We start from the raw sequence: 16,296 nt of genomic DNA, 5'->3' as shown, positions 1-16,296 counted from the left end.
TGTTACTACTATTTTTAGTCAATTTAGCTATCCATCTTGGCAGGAAGTGAAGCATCTTATTTGTAAGAGATTTCATGATGAATCTGTGCATCTCAGTGCAGAGCTGTTTATCCATTTAAAGGACATCAGTATTCACATTTTTGCAGCCATGAAAATATTGCAGTATAATTGGAAGGAACACTTACCCATCCCAAACTGTTGATATACTCTTCTATCCTTTAGTTAGGAATAGCAAGTACTAATACCATTACTTGGCATGAAATAACTATTTGGAAGACTTTCCATTCAGGTTCTCCTTGCCAGCTCCAGGTGTCCTTGACAAGTAAAAAGTCTTTATGGTAGTTTCCAACAATTTATGTTGCATAGCTTACTTCTAGGTCTTTGTTAGCTATCTAAAAAAGCATTGGGGTTTCTCATTGCTAATTAAGTTGCCTCTTCCTGGGGGATTCTTTTATGAGTACCACAGACTGTACTCCTCACCTGCTGTTAATTTCTTGCCAGCTATTCATGCACTGTATTTTCTTGTTCATACTGCAAAAATATCATATGAAAGTCACAAAATCACAGAATGGGTCAGGTTTGAAGTGGCCACAGAGGGCCACCTGATCCAAGCTCCCTGCTCAAGCAGGGTCACCCCAAGCACCTGGCACAGGGCTGTGTCCAGATGGTTTTGGAATATCTCCAGCCAGGGAGATTCCACAGCCTCTCTGGACAACCTGTTCCAGTGCTGAGTCACCCACACAGTAATATTTTTCCTCATATTCAGGTGGAACTTCCTGTCCAGGTTCTGCCCATTGCCTGTTGTCCCATTGCCTGGCACCACAGAGAAGAACCTGGTCCATCCTCTTGACACCCTTCCATCAGAGACTCATAAACATTGATAAGGTCCCCTCCCAGTCATATCTTCTCAACACTGAGCAGGACCAGCTCCCCCAGCTCTCCTTGTAAGAGCGATGCTTCAGTCCCTTTCTCACCTTTGTAGCCCTCCACTGGACTCCAGGAGCTCCACGTCTCTCTTGTGCTGAGGAGAGCAGAACTGGGCACAGCACTCCAGGTGAGGCCTCACTAGGGCTGAGTAGAGGAGTAGGTTTACCTTCCTTGACCTGCTGGCAGTGCATTTCCTAATGCTCCCCAGGACACCATTGACCTCTTGGCCCTCAGGGCACTCATGGCTCAGGGACAGCTTGTTGTCCACAGGACCCCCAGGTCCTTTCCCACAGAGCTACTCCCCAGCAGATCAGCCTCCAGCCTCTGCTGGTGCCTGGGGTTATTCTTCCCCAGGTGCAGTCCTAACTGCTGACACTTCTACTTTTTCTCGAATGTATTTTTTCCATGTCAATGATACATGGTTAATAGCTATCGCCGAGTGCTACATTTAAATGCCCTGTAATTTGAGACCTGTAGCCTTCACCTAGGAAATGGGAAGCAATAGCTGAAATCTCCTTACTCCTTATTCCTACCATAGGATAGTTGAGCAACCTGTTGTTGAGCTAGTGGACAAAGTGGGAGAGGGGACAAAAACACCATCACTGCCTTTCTTGTTCTATGTAAACCATGATTCATCAGAAGTGCTCCAAACACCTGAGCAGACTGGGTACTGTAGGACAGAGTGATGCACAAACTCGTTTCTGAATCGTGAAATAGATGCTAACTGACCACTATTGCCTGGAGAGGGTATTTAGGAATATTTTCAGGAATATTTTCTGCTGCAAATATGTGTTCGCAAACTTTCAAAGTTACATGACAAATTAGCTGGAGTTTGAAGATCTCAGTTTTGATCAGAGGTGAATGAAGTGCCAGCTGGAAACAAGGTGCTAGCAAAAAGCTGCATGGTGATAACTTTCAAAGAATCATTATCAGAATGAGCTAAATAGTGTGAGGCATCTAGTAATAAGAATTAGATAATGACATAGTTTGGTTTGGTTTGATTTGATTTGATTTGGTTTTGTGGTGGTGTTTTGTTGTTGGTTTTTTCTTTTGATTTTGTTTGCAGTTTTTTGGGCTTTTTTGGGGGTTTGTTTTTTGGGTTTCCCCACTCCTGCCCCCAGGGAAAACAGTAGGAAAAATCCTACTAGGATCAACAGGCACAGGATTTTTCTGAGTCATTATTTTGTCTAATGTAAAAAGAAGAGAGCTTCTTAACCCTATTGTTCTTACTGCTGATCAAAGCTGCATCTGAAAATTAATTTTTTCTCTTCTAAGGCCAAAGGAAGTATCTTGCTCACTTTGGGAAGGAAGAAGATACTCCACAGGTGTGCAAGACTCTCCTGGCTGCAAATAGGAAGAGGTGATAATAGCAATTGCATTTGCCTTTCATTAACATTCCCCTTTCTGGAAGTTTCTCCTGTCTAGATTTGGCATTTCAGTCTCAGCACCTAAACACAGAGCATCCTGACACAGACGATTACCTGAATGAATTCAGTGGGTTTTGGCATAGCTTGCACTTCAGGATACTCCTGAGTGGGGATGAGGGGTCCCTGTGAAGCAGAGAAAGGGAAGCAATGACATTCATTGGCAGAACTTCCTCAATTTTTAAAGCTTTTCTGTTTTCCTTTCACATTACTAATCACTGAATAGAAATCACAGACAATACAGTTCCTTCATATTGAAATGTATTTTTTGTGGAGTATACAATGTATGACACCTTCAAGGAGGGTTTTAAACAGCTTAGCAAATTCACCAGTTCATGAAAAATAAAGAGAAATACTTTGGTAATAAGTGCTGGTAGAAGGGGCTTACAATGGGAAGGTTCAAAACAGGCATTAAGGGGAAATCCGAGAAAAGCTTTTTAGGAGACAGTACATACTTTTCCCACTAGGTGGTGGAAATCTGCCACCATCCAGAGCTTTAGAAAACAGGAAAAAACCCACATAATTATGAAGGGCAGGCTGAATTAAGATAGAAAATAGCTGTAATAACAGCTTATGATGTATCGATTAAAATGAGTTCTCTGCCTGTCGAAGAGGCAGTCATAGAAAATTATTCTTAATGTTATCCCCGACACAAAGGCAAAAATGTCAGTTAGGGAGGTTTTCTGATGTTTTAGAAAAGGAAATGAAAGGATAATTTAATCTAAATGAATTCTCTCACCCTCTACAGAAAGACTGTCATCTGTAATTTCAGACCATAGGAACTCAGGAAACAATTCTCTCATGCATTTATTTATCTTCAACTGCCAAAATACATTTTTTCAATTAGCAGTTTTAATTAACATGCATCATAGATATCTCACAGCTCAGGACTTGCTGCCATGTGAGTGTTGCTTCTAAAGGTGTCCTCCTGGTGGCAGGCAAACAATCAATTATTTAACAACCAATTTGAAAATCGCACCATTTTATGTTGTTTTTGGCATGATTCATGGCTGGAACAGCAGAGACAAAGCACTAACTCTGGTGCTAATATCACAGAAGGAACAAAGCTTTGGTAACTTCTAGTACAGCACCAACAGACAACTGTTGCTCACTTTACTCCATACCTGACATATGATTCATGTTTTAAGATGAAAGCAACTATCAGAGTTTTCAAAGACATTGAGGACATACTGTTTTCACTGAAATTCATGGCTTTTATCTCAGCAACAAGTCTCAGAGGTGGGTGAAAGCATCAACACACCATTTAGGAAAAAGAAACAAAAGATGAGTTACCTTCAGCTACTGAGATGCAGCTAATCAGTGCACTTTTGGCCAGTGAGGGTCGTACCAGCTCTGCTTCTCCATGGCACTGCCAGGGAACGTGATTTTGTTATTTCATCTCTGTCCTTGGCCTGTCTGTCTGATTTCTGAGCAGCCTCCATGCTCCATGGGTACCCACTGATGTGTGCAGTGGCTGTGGTTCTTGCTCTTGCCTCTGAAGAGGTCTTTTATTCCTAAGCATGACCAACACCATTTTCCCTGCCATCTTCTGAAATTCCCGCCTCTGCACTGTTCTTCCATGCTGCTGTCCTTTGCTTCTGGAGTTAGACCGTGATTTCTGGGTATGTGCTGAACTAGACTAACTTCACACCCAGTAACCTTGTAGCCAGAGTGTCAGTCCTTCTGTCCACACATTGCTGTGCCAGGATACCTGGTGACATTTCCTACCCGATTGCCAGATATTAATGGAGCATACAGTGGTTATTCTGAAAATAGTGTAACATACTCCTCAATGAATTCACCTTTCATGGACCTGCATGGTTACTGGAGCTGATCTACTTTTTCTGAGAGGCTTTTAGGTTTGGTTGGGTTTTTTTTGGTGGTTTTGGGGTTTTTTTGTTTGTTTGTTTGTTTGTTTGTTTTGAGATGAATATTGTGTTGCTGCTCAACTGAGGTCTAACCCAAGTGTGCTGGCTACATATACACTAAAATAGCATGCCCAGGTGAGACCTGAAATGCAGCGCTATAGTGACGAACGACAGCAAATTACCAGTTAGATAGCAAAACTTAGACAGGTGTGATCATAACTAGATTACTTTTCTCCTAGTAACTAAAGTTGGGGCTTTTTTCTCAGAGTGTTTGTCATGGACCACTGACAACCACAGCAAATGTTGAAATTTGTTGAAAAACCACAGTATGTTGAATATTCTAATAAAGGAGATGGATATCCCCTTTTTATTTGATTTCTGGGATGTCATTCAAAAAGTTAAGCTTTTTAAAGAACACAAGATGGCCTTGTTTTCTGTTCTGCCTAAATATAGGGAGAGGAATTTCTGCATTCCACAGATACTCTCTAATAGTTTCCAGAAATTTATTATTCATGAAATATTGCACCTAATTTTAGGTCTCTTATTTTGCAATGTTATCCTTCACCCTCAAAAATGTAATATCACTTACATAAAGGTTATTTTAGAAGTTTCTATTACGCAGGTTCACATTAGCAATCCAAACCACTTCTTCTCTATGTGATGACTTCCAGCCAGGACAATATTATTAAAATGCAGGAGTTACAGTACTTTTCTTCAGCTTTATTTGGAAGAGAGTGTTTCTTTGAGGGCACCTAACAGCATCCTACCAGTATGTGAGTGGAATGTGGCAAGGAGAGTGAGACAGACCCTACAAAGCAGTGCATAGCAGGATGATGAGAGACAAGGAGCATAAAGTACAGTGAGATATGGTTGGATATAAGGTGCAATTTTTTCATGAGGACAGTCAGGGACTGGTATGGGCTTCTTAGAAAGGTTGCACTATCTCAGCTTTGGAGTTTTTTAAGAACTATCCTGATAAATCCTTAAGGAACTTGCTCTGAGCTCACAGGTGACCCTGCTTTGAGAAGAAGGTTGCACTACAGACCTCCTGAGACATCTTCCAATCCTAGCTATCCTAAATGAAGAGAAAAGCCTGTACCCACAGACAGCAAGAGTACTTTAACCTGTTCACAGCTTTTCGGTCCTGTTCTATGAAGTCTCAACGGATACGAACAATAATTTGAAACTATTTTTTGTACAGATTGCTGTCATGTGTAAGATCACAGCCACCAGCCATCACACAAAACTAGGACAGACATGGCTACTGATACCAGTGCAGGATTCCAACAAGTCTTCTCTGAATTTCTGTGGTGGTGACAACTATCTTTTTTTTCTTTGTTACGTCAGAGTCAGAAAATCTTCTACTCATCTGAACACATAGGTTCCTCCCTGTAATATTTTTCCCATATGCATACAAATGGGAGTTTTGCCACTGACTTCAGAGATTTTTCACCCAGTTACATCTAGAACTAAGTGCAGATATGTACCTGGAAGCTCCTGGAAACTTGCCAAGTGACTGAAGCTGTATCTGTCTCCCTGTGGCTCCTGGGAATGTTAGTTCTGCCTGAAATGCTGTATTCCCTAACTGATACAGGAAATGTCAGGCGAGGTGAGGCAATGTACATAAAAACTCCTCAGCTCCTTGTTGAGGATTATGGACTAAGAGCTGGATCTTCCATATCCTGTTAGCAATGCTCTAGGTTGCTGATTGTGTGTATTTTTTCAGTCTTGTGTTCTGAATTTGTATCACGAAATAGTCACTCTTGGTATGAAGTGCCCAGTTTCACAAGAAGGATGGAGAATGTCTCTCAGGGCACATTATTTGTAGCCCTGTAGAGAGAGCACTAAATTGTTGTGGGTTCCTGACACCCTGAAGCCAAAGAGCTTAATTTGGGTTTGCCTGCCCTGCTCCTCAGTCCCTGAGGGGTGCAGAGGTGCAGGGGAGCCCTGCTGCTTGGAGGGGCTGCAGGGGCAGTGCCCGGTGCCACAGCTCCCTGGGACCTGCAGCTGTGGGATGGGGGGATGTTCTAGGCTTACCCCACAAAGCCCTGCCCTCAGATCTGCCCGGGGAAAGGATGAATCCTATTCGGGACTGTTATCCTTGCCGACATTTACAGCTTCTTAAGACACCCCATGGCATGAGAACTACAAAAAAGAACAGTGTTAGAGGGAAAGAGAAAAAAATGGGTCCAACAGCAAAGGTGAAATGAAGAATATGACTGTATTACTGGCACAGGCGTGTGAAGAAGAGGAGCAGAACAATTTCAGTGCAGCCCAAATTGTTTTATGCATTGTCAGCTCTCATGTTGGATATTAGCATCATTCACTCTTTGGAAGAAAACTGGTATCAGCTGCAGGTTCATCATGTGAAGAGACTTAAACCAAACTTTTGCAGTACTTTCTCATTGCACCTTCTCATCTGATAAAAATATTTTGCAGGAGTTTCAAGTCCGGGAAGATCACCAATCACTTTTGATGTGATTTTTGGGAAAGTTTTGATAATAAAAAAATATTTTGATTAGATAAATAAAATTATTCTTCGGATCTGAAGCTTGAACCTTTGCCTACTTTCCGCTGTTTTGAAATCCAGAGCATGCTAAAAATATATTAAAACATTCAGTGCTGAAGAGAATATTTTAGCATTCTGAAATCTCACTTGGGACTGTAGTTTCAGGCTTCCATTTTATTGATATCTTGCCAGAAATGATTTAATAAATATTTCTAAATGTTTGAAATGTCCAGATCTATACATGATTGTAAATTAATTATATATTGGAAGTCCTGGAAATGATATAAAATACCATTACTCATATCTAAAAAAAAAAGAAATCAAAGCAGGCTGAGATTGATTCTACTTTTTCAAATCTACTTTTTAAAAAGTGGCATTTTGGTATTATGGGATTTTTATCCAAAACTATATTATACATTATTGGCTAAAAATGATAAAGTGTAGTTATATTAGAATGGGATGTTGAGTCAGTCACAGTATGTGAACTGTTACAAAAGAGAGAAAATGGGCATGAAGAACAACTTAGCTGCAGGTTATTGCTTAACAATGTTTTACCATCTATGACTTTTTATGTAGAAATAACCTAGGAGCTCAATCACTGTAGGCCTAGAAATGCCTTTTGAATTTTAAACAACAAACAAATGAAAAGAGCTGATTCAGTTTTATATTTTTATTATTTCTCTATGCCAACCATCTCTAATCTGGCAGTTTGAAGGATCTAAAAATGTCATGCATAGCAAACATCCTGAGCAACCTCAGGCTGAATACAAATGGCACAGTTTGATTGAAATTCCATTTTTGGTATCATTTCCCGCTTCCTGACAAATGTTGCGAGGAAAAAGCTGTCCTTACATGCCAAAGCTTCTTCCTTTTTGATATATCCTCTGACTTCAGTGGCAATTAGGTGGCAACTGTCCAGCCCAAAGTTGTTCTTCCTCAAACACTTCCACTGAGCACATTTTGCAGAGAACAGCAGTGGAGATGCCTGTGGAGTTACAATTAGTAGGATTCCCTGATGATGTGTGAAATAACAGGCTCTATTCACTTTTAAGCAGCAACATCCAGTGTAATTCCACTTTTATGTGCAGAATTACTGGAGTTGCACTAAAACAAAACTATCAGGTGTGAACTGGACTTTGTGGTTTTAGTGTGTCTATGAAATGACCAGATATGAACAGAGAGGCTACAGCCAAAATAGATTGCTGTCTGTTAAGGAATGGTGCTGTGTTTGCTTTTACTTTAGGGAATTTGGGAAAGGTATAATTATGTGCAATATAAACTAAGGCCTTTTTTTTCCACTGTCATGTGCAAGCTGTAGTCATTTCGTCAGTACAAATGGATGTTGATTGTTTTCACTTCATGCTTACACCATGCAGGTCACCTTGGGAAATGCAGAGGTGGAAAGGGTAATGTGAGTAACATAAACTACATTTGAGCTAGGTAAAAGAGAATGTCCTATCAGAGAGGAAATAGCTCCATATTACAATATATGAGTTTGAGGTTCAAATGTACCATTCTTCCTCAGGAAAGCATTGACTTAATCACATTTTTGTAAGCAAGGAGAATAGAATACAACACTTCATATTGTTTTCTGTATTTTATTGGACACATAACCAGTAATCTTAGAAGCTGATCCCTGATATTTTCCAATGTCCTTTATATACCTCTCTTCAAAGAACAAGGATATTCAGGAAAAAAATACAAACCTGATAATTTTCTGGTAGTGGTCTTCAGTGTTCAATCACATTAGGAAATCCATTATAATACATGATCATCTTAGCAGATGCATATATAGTAGCTGCTGTCCCTCACACTTCTCTGAGCTCTGTGAGAAAAATGTAAGTCTATCTAGTAGCAATTAATGGTGATTATGCTGATGCTTATTATATTTAGAGTTACATTCTGTTTCCAATAAAATCTTTCTGAAGCTGCCAAATTAGAAACTATTTATTCTATTTGTATGTAAGCATCCATTTTCTGTGGCTATATTTAGTATTGTTTGTGAATTTTAGTAATGATAAAGTTGTAGGAATGCTTGACAAATTGGTACTCTTTTGAATTTCTTTCTGTTACTTATTTTTATACATGAAAAACAGTTGTGGCTTCAAAGTATATCCATAAATCAGTTTAAATATTCCTACATTTGTAATTCTAGAGAGCAAACCAATAACTAGTTTGTCTGTGAACAAATCTGCATGGGGATTAGATGGAAACAGTTTTCAGTAAAAAATCCCAAAATTTTTAATAGAAAAAAAAAATTGTAAGTATAGTCAATGAATTTACAGATATTTTAAACTCTGATTATAGTGTTAAATTAATATTACTTTTTTTTTTCTTTCCTCTGAATGTCAGTCTACAGATGTCAAGTTACATTCTGAAAACAATACAGATCTAAATATTAGACAAGCATACAAGAAGGAATACAGGAACAAGCAAATACTAGTTAATCAGCATCAAGTGATGCCCAGGGCATGTCCCAAGGAGGTTGGATTCCCTCATTTCCATGGCTTTTGAGGGCCACATTAGATCAGCCCAGGCTCAGCCGGGGTACCTGAGTAGATGTAGCACACCAAAGTTGGATAGCAGAGCGCTGTAGCCTTCTTAGCTTTAGATACAACCCTGAAGTGTCCAGTGACATGTATCTGGTATTGAAACCGGAAAACAAAAGGCTCTGGCAGCATTATTTTGAAGAAGTTCTTAAGAATCTTTCCTCTTTTGCTCTGTAAGTTATGCTATAAAAAAAGTACCTACCATGTTGGAAAGGATTTGGTCCAGTTGTCCTGGCTCAGCTTTCCAGGATGGTGCAGTAAAATAAAGCTGAATCCCCTTTTTGGGCTGCAGCAGTTTTGGAAGTTCCTTTGTTTGCTGGGCCTTTTTGGATACTGATCCAAATTGTTCAGAAATTGTTCCTTTTAGTCCCCTGCTTAAGACAAATTCATTTGTCTGTTTGGGTACTTGCACTGGCAGATTGCCTCTTAGCCAAAGAATATGTAGGACAGTCTACTATTATCTGAAATGATTTTTGAGTTTCATTTTACCTTGCTTGTGCCCTTCTGAACATTGATAAAAGGAAGAAGAGGACAGAGTTCATGTTTAGAGCTTCAATACAAAGCACATGGCAAAGCTGGATGCTTCTGGTCCTCATCTAGATGATGAGGATCCACACACACCTGGGTAGTTCAGAAAGCAGAGTTAGAAAGAGACATTTGTGTTCAGATATCGGAAGAGGCTGCAGATATCGGAACTGCTACCAGAGAAGCAATTAATATTGAGGGAAAGTTTGCTAGATCAGGTGCTCCAGCACTGAAAACCAATCAATAATAGAAAAAAAAAAAAAGCTGCAGGTTATCTTTGGATTTCTGTCCTGCTTTGTACGTGCTTGTTTGGTTTATCTTCACAAAATAAAATTAGATTTCATTAGCAATAACTGCAGCTGCAGTTGCAATCCCTGTAACTTTTCCTTATTGCCCTTTGAATAGGATAACCACTGCCCTCTAAAAGGCAACTGAAAAGAAAGCATATAATTAATGCTTAATACTTTCAGTTGTTAGTGCTTTCATTTTCCCTTTTGCTGTTTGTGCTTTGATAAAGAGAACAAAAGATTTTTAAGGGTAGTCAACAGTAAGCAGGCTTCAGTAGCAGAACTGACAGATTATAAGCAACCATTGAATTTCATATTGTGACAGAGCTGTGTTAACAGTTTTAATTCTCAAAGTCTGTGCACTGCATCAAAATGATTCCAGCAGCTTTAAAGGACAATTCTATTCACTTCCAGTATTGAAGGGTGTTCTGGTCTGTAAACATCAGTAGTATTCTGACTATATCTATCTGAATATCCCACAATTTTAAAGTGCTTTGTCACTGAACAGGCTCTGCAGCCTTGTGTCCCTATGCTCCCCATACACCCCACCACTGCAGCCAGGAAGCACAGGCATGTGAGGCAGGTGAGGCTTGCAGGGAAAGGTGACATCTTTTATCAATAGACTGGATACACCTGGCATACCTGAAAGTGCCACAACTTAATCTGGAAAAGTCTGAGTGCTGATCTGAGGAAACCTCAACTGACAGAGATGACTTAAACCTTTAAGAAAGGTACTGAGTATTCACCAGTATGTTTTAGAGTGAAGATCTCCTACACTTTTAGCCTGCACAGAGAAGAACTTCATCCTGGAGCTCTGCAATGATGTTCTTTTCTTGATATGTAAGAAAAGCCTAGGTAGGTGTTCTGCATCCCCTGGGTGTGTCTAAAACACTGAGGTATTCTATCTCCTGCCTTGTGTTGACTTGGCAGTTGTGGTCAGAACAATCATCAAGTCATCCCATGGACAGCATAGAGGAAATGCCTGTCTCTGGGTCCCTAAAAGGTAAGAGCTTCTGAGTTCTATCAAAATTAAGATGTAGCCTGCCCAGAAATAGGCATTGAAGTATGCAGGAGACATTATTGTAGAAAACCTTATATTTAAAATCCTGGGTCTGTGGCAACTTGGCAGTGACATCGAGAAAAGAAGTCATTACACATTTTCCTGGTCTTCAGCTTTAACCATAGAGCAGTTTTTCAGTTTTTAAATATCTCTGAAAAATATTGAAATAAATAGAGGACGGTGTTGTTCAAAGATTAATTTAGTGCTGAGATTGTTTATGCAAACTATATCTTCTGCTGAGTAGTTTAATGTTCTAGTGAGTCATATTGCAATTACATGTTTCCCCTTACTTAGATGACAGTAATTAGCTATGCTACAGGAAATTGCCTAAATGGAAAATTTTATGTAAGCTTCCTATGAATTTATGGAATATATAAAGAAAATGGTTTTTCTATGCAGCCGAAAGATATAAGTCTTCTCTTTCATCCCAATTTTGCACTGTTTTAAACATATTAATTTCAGGAAAGTTATGCATGGTTTTCCCAAAAATGGCTTTTGTCTCCAAATGAGAACAGAATCAGGTTATTGCTTCTGTATCAGAATTGATAATGAAGCAACATGTTGCTTTCTGTGCAGTTAAAAAAAAATGTTTACACAGTTGCTTGTGCCTTGGTGGAGTAAAAGCATTAGCAAATATAGTCTAATCTACCATCTCTACCTGGGATCTCATCTATTTAGTCCATGGAAGATTTTCTTGTGCATTTATTTGTCCTAGATTTTAGATATAGCTATTAAAGTATTTTGTAACATCTTCACTTTTATTTGTGAACAAACATACAGGTATATATACATACAGTTCTAGCCACATCCTTACAAGGAAAACTCTTACAGTTCAGTACTGGTAAAGCTGAGCAATTTATCCTGATATGGAAGACACAAAGATTTAAAAATAATTTTAATAACATAAAATCTTGTAATTTACTTTTTTAACTAAGGTCTAGTCACAACATTTTTTTTAAATTTAATTGTGTGAACTCTGTGTCTTTTTTATGCTCTGTTTAATGCAACATAAAAGTAGTCTTAATAAATTCAGATTTAATTACATTTTAGTCAAGAAGCAAATAATGGATTTATTTTTATATCCTAAAAATATTGAAACTGTGGAAAAGAAAAAGAAAATAGGGCTACAGCTTTGAGGAATAAGTGTTGCATCTTATTTGTTTTAAAAAAGGAAATGGTCAGATTTCTGTTTTATGGAAAAGAAACCCAGTAAGTATGGTGACCAATGAAAGCAGAGTACAAATTCTAGTGCCACCAGAATAATTGGTGGATGCAGAAAGGCTAAAGTACTCAGTCTAATATCTAATTAAAACTTCTGCAAAGAGAGTTAAAAATATACACATGGCTACAGGAAGTGCAGGGTAATGACTGGAGCATCTGGTCAAAACCAAAAGAAGTCATGTCCTTTTTTCATTAATACTGCTGTGGGCTCTGGGCAGGTCAGTGCAGAGAAAGATAAAACACACCCATGTGGGCTCTGTTTACCTGTTACCTCTGCTACTTCTTTCTTGTTCCTAATGCCTATCCATGCTACATAATTGCAAGAGAGAAATCCTCTTTGTTTTCTGTCTAACCATTTCTAGAATGTACCATGGAAAGTACGTTTTGAATCTCATCTGAGCATTACCTTGGTGCTTCCTGTGCTGCTAACCTAGCCCTGTGTTTGTGTGCATTCAGTACACTCCTTTTAAAGCTATTGTGTATTATATTTCAGGTCAAAATTCTCAAATTCTATTAAAAACAAAAAACAAACAAAAGAAGAATATAGATTTATGCTAGTAGCAATCACATTTTAGCACCAGAAAATTTCCATCATCTGAAATGGTAAAAGGTCCCAAGTGCTCAGAATAGCGAAGTTCCACTGTATGTGTCCTTTTAAGAAGTTTCTTGGGATTTAATTTTTATTAAAGTTAAGTTTTGTTGTTCCTACTTTAATAAAGACCTAATGCTGGTAATAGTCTAATGCAAAATCTAAATTTGACTCTGCTAGAGTAGAAGGTGTTTTCTGTATGATGTATCTGTCAAAATGGATAGCAGTCTTTATCACTTACTCTTTTTTGAGGAAGAAATGACAACACAAAACTAATACAATCAATAAAGTAATCTTTTTTGTGATCCCCAGTGCTCTGAGCCTTTATTTGGTAAATCTAACTTTACTAATTGCATTCCTTCTGCAAAGCTTGCTACCTACATGTTTTTCTATGTTTAGGCCAAGGCCACAGGTTTTGATAAAGCTAACCCAATTGTGAGAACACACTTTCTATTTAGTTCTTAGCAGAAGGTCTTTTTGCAGGTCACCATACGATTTATTAAAATGTTGATGTTTCTTGTTCTGGAATAATTAAAGTTGTTCAGTGACAGATTCTAAATTAATCTAAATTCTGCTTGGAAAGCAGCATGAAATACAGCCAAGGAGTCTTCTTAAGTACGTATATGAGACCCTGTCTGTGAGGAGACAGAGAGCGTACCTAGTGTTTTGATAATTTCTTACTGGCCCATAAATTCATATATTTAAAGAGACTCTATGTACTGCTTAAAAGAGTTTTCTGGGATACTTTTCCTTATACACAATGCCGCCTGGGAATCTGCCTATATTTTATGTAATTTTGAGGGACTAACAGTATTAAACATCGTGCATTTAAAAGCAGGAAGTCTAAAAGGAGAAAACTAACATTTTTTAAGTTATGAAAATATGTTATGTGTTGACTACTCTTGAAAGAGCATATAAACCTCTAAATGTCTGGTTTACTGGCTGCACCTGTTCTGGCCATCCATCCTTTTTTCTGTTGTATAGCTCAAGTGATACTGCAGCTTGGTGAGAGATTAAATGATTTACGAGACAAAAATGATTCAGTGAAAGCAGACCTATAAACATAACCCCACTGATGAAAACAATAGTGATAATGATCAGTGAATGCAGCAGAAATTGTGAGTGTACTGAAAAGATAGAGTGCTTTTTTCTCTTGGAAGAATGAGTTTCCTAAAACAACAGTGACTGTTCTAATGGGAGATAGCAGGTGTAAAATGCCTTGGTTAGGTCTTAGCTAGACCTGAGTGTTACCAACCTCATATTACACAATATTGTAGTAATGGGAAACAGAGATTATGTGGGAGGAAAGAAAATAAGAAAAGAAAGAAAGGAAGAAAGGAAGAAAGAAAGAAAGAAAAAGAAAGAAAGGAAGAAAGAAAAAGGAAAAGCTTTATGTGACTGGTCTTTTCTGAGGAGGAAAAAAAAAGTGGAATTAACTTAGAGAATTTGGGATCATTCCTACTCAGCATTTAAACAATTAGAAAACTTGTTTATGCACAGTGAAGGACAAACATTTTTTGGATAATGACAAAGATATAATTCCAGAAGTAATTCACTATTTGGTTTTCTAGTGGTTCATCTGCAATTGGAAGTCATTGATAATAATTGGGACCATGCCAAAACAGACTGTGGTGTTTTAGATTATAAATGCTTAGGAATAAGATATTGGAGTGCTGAATATTTATTGCTACTGCTGTTCATGCCTGAATGCTTATTTTTCTTTTTGTGTGCCAGAAAAAGACAACCATCTTCAAAAAATGCATCTTCTCTTGTGATTTACACCTCCAGAAATTAAAACTGCACTGTGATCCTGGTCCCCAGGTTGTCAGACTGATCTTCTGTAGAAGCATGGCATTGACTTTCTACCCATTCCACAGCATTGCCTCCATAAGATAAGACTTGTACATTGATCCTTTTACTTGCATAGATCTTTTTCAGAACAGATGTGTGCTATAAACAAGCAGATACTCCATGCAGGATGTTGGAATTGAAATTATTTTTGCTTCTTTATGCTTGCCAACACCGAATTGAGAATGATGGCTTGAATAACTCACACATTTGTTTTGTGGTGTTTTATTTGGATTCATTTACGTTCTGAAGGATAGTTGTTCTCAAGGAATGGCAATCTCTCATCTTCAAAATTTTAATGGAATGGAGGGAGGAGAGGAGAGGAGAGGAGAGGAGAGGAGAGGAGAGGAGAGGAGAGGAGAGGAGAGGAGAGGAGAGGAGAGGAGAGGAGAGGAGAGGAGAGGAGAGGAGAGGAGAGGAGAGGAGAGGAGAGGAGAGGAGAGGAGAGGAGAGGAGAGGAGAGGAGAGGAGAGGAGAGGAGAGGAGAGGAGAGGAGAGGAGAGGAGAGGAGAGGAGAGGAGAGGAGAGGAGAGGAGAGGAGAGGAGAGGAGAGGAGAGGAGAGGAGAGGAGAGGAGAGGAGAGGAGAGGAGAGGAGAGGAGAGGAGAGGAGAGGAGAGGAGAGGAGAGGAGAGGAGAGGAGAGGAGAGGAGAGGAGAGGAGAGGAGAGGAGAGGAGAGGAGAGGGGAGGGGAGGGGAGGGGAGGGGAGGGGAGGGGAGGGGAGGGGAGGGGAGGGGAGGGGAGGGGAGGGGAGGGGAGGGGAGGGGAGGGGAGGGGAGGGGAGGGGAGGGGAGGGGAGGGGAGGGGAGGGGATGCTTTCTGAGAAAGTCTATTAGAGATAATCTTAGGCAGACATTACATCTTCAAGAAGAATTCTGAATACCTAAATTTCTGAGAAACATCTTTCAGTTTGAGTCTTGTTAATCTAAGTGACAATACAGACCAAAAATGACCAAGCGGGGTCCTCAGAATTTTGAGGTGAAGATGAGTTTTAAGAGAGATACTCTCGTGATAAAATGCCATTGGGAAAATTATAGTAGAGATGTGTCATGAAGAAAGAATGTTGTACATGACTAAATATTTACCTGGAGATGACATCTGGAAGCAAGGAAGAATGAGAAGTCAGGAGATGGAGTGCACTCGTGAGCTCATGGCTGATCAAAGTTTGAAATTTCTCTGTAGTGCCTTGAGATGACAGCAGTCTGAAATGGCATATAACCAAGCTCATAAAAAAAAGACAAATGGATCATTACACTTGACCTGAATTTTGAGTAATTTAATGTTTTGGAATCTAATCCACAAGTAATCTAATCTGATCCACATCTGATTAGATACCAGTGCTTTGGAGAGACAAGAGCTTTTTTACAATGAAGAAATGAAATTCAGTCTGAAATTTGGCATAGTTTTCTGGTCTTACACACTTCAAGAAGAAAAAAAAGATCTCCTGTACCAGAAACTGACCTGAAAGGAAGGAGGTATAGTGGGAGATA

The 16,296-nt window shown here is 39.1% G+C and overlaps 1 long non-coding RNA gene across 1 annotated transcript; it reads left to right on the top strand.

Annotated features, from left to right (window-relative positions):
• The first annotated feature begins 728 nt into the window (after window positions 1–728).
• On the top strand, window positions 729–6,769 carry LOC140681701 (uncharacterized). Its single transcript, XR_012052778.1, has 2 exons — window positions 729–2,287; window positions 5,421–6,769. It is a non-coding gene; the product is annotated as an uncharacterized lncRNA (long non-coding RNA).
• Window positions 6,770–16,296: the final 9,527 nt, after the last annotated feature.

The sequence above is a fragment of the Taeniopygia guttata genome, chromosome 1A (assembly GCF_048771995.1).
Source record: "Taeniopygia guttata chromosome 1A, bTaeGut7.mat, whole genome shotgun sequence".
NCBI lineage: Eukaryota > Metazoa > Chordata > Aves > Passeriformes > Estrildidae > Taeniopygia > Taeniopygia guttata.
The sequence above is the reverse complement of the archived record's forward strand: the minus strand, read 5'-3'. Positions and strand labels throughout refer to the sequence as shown.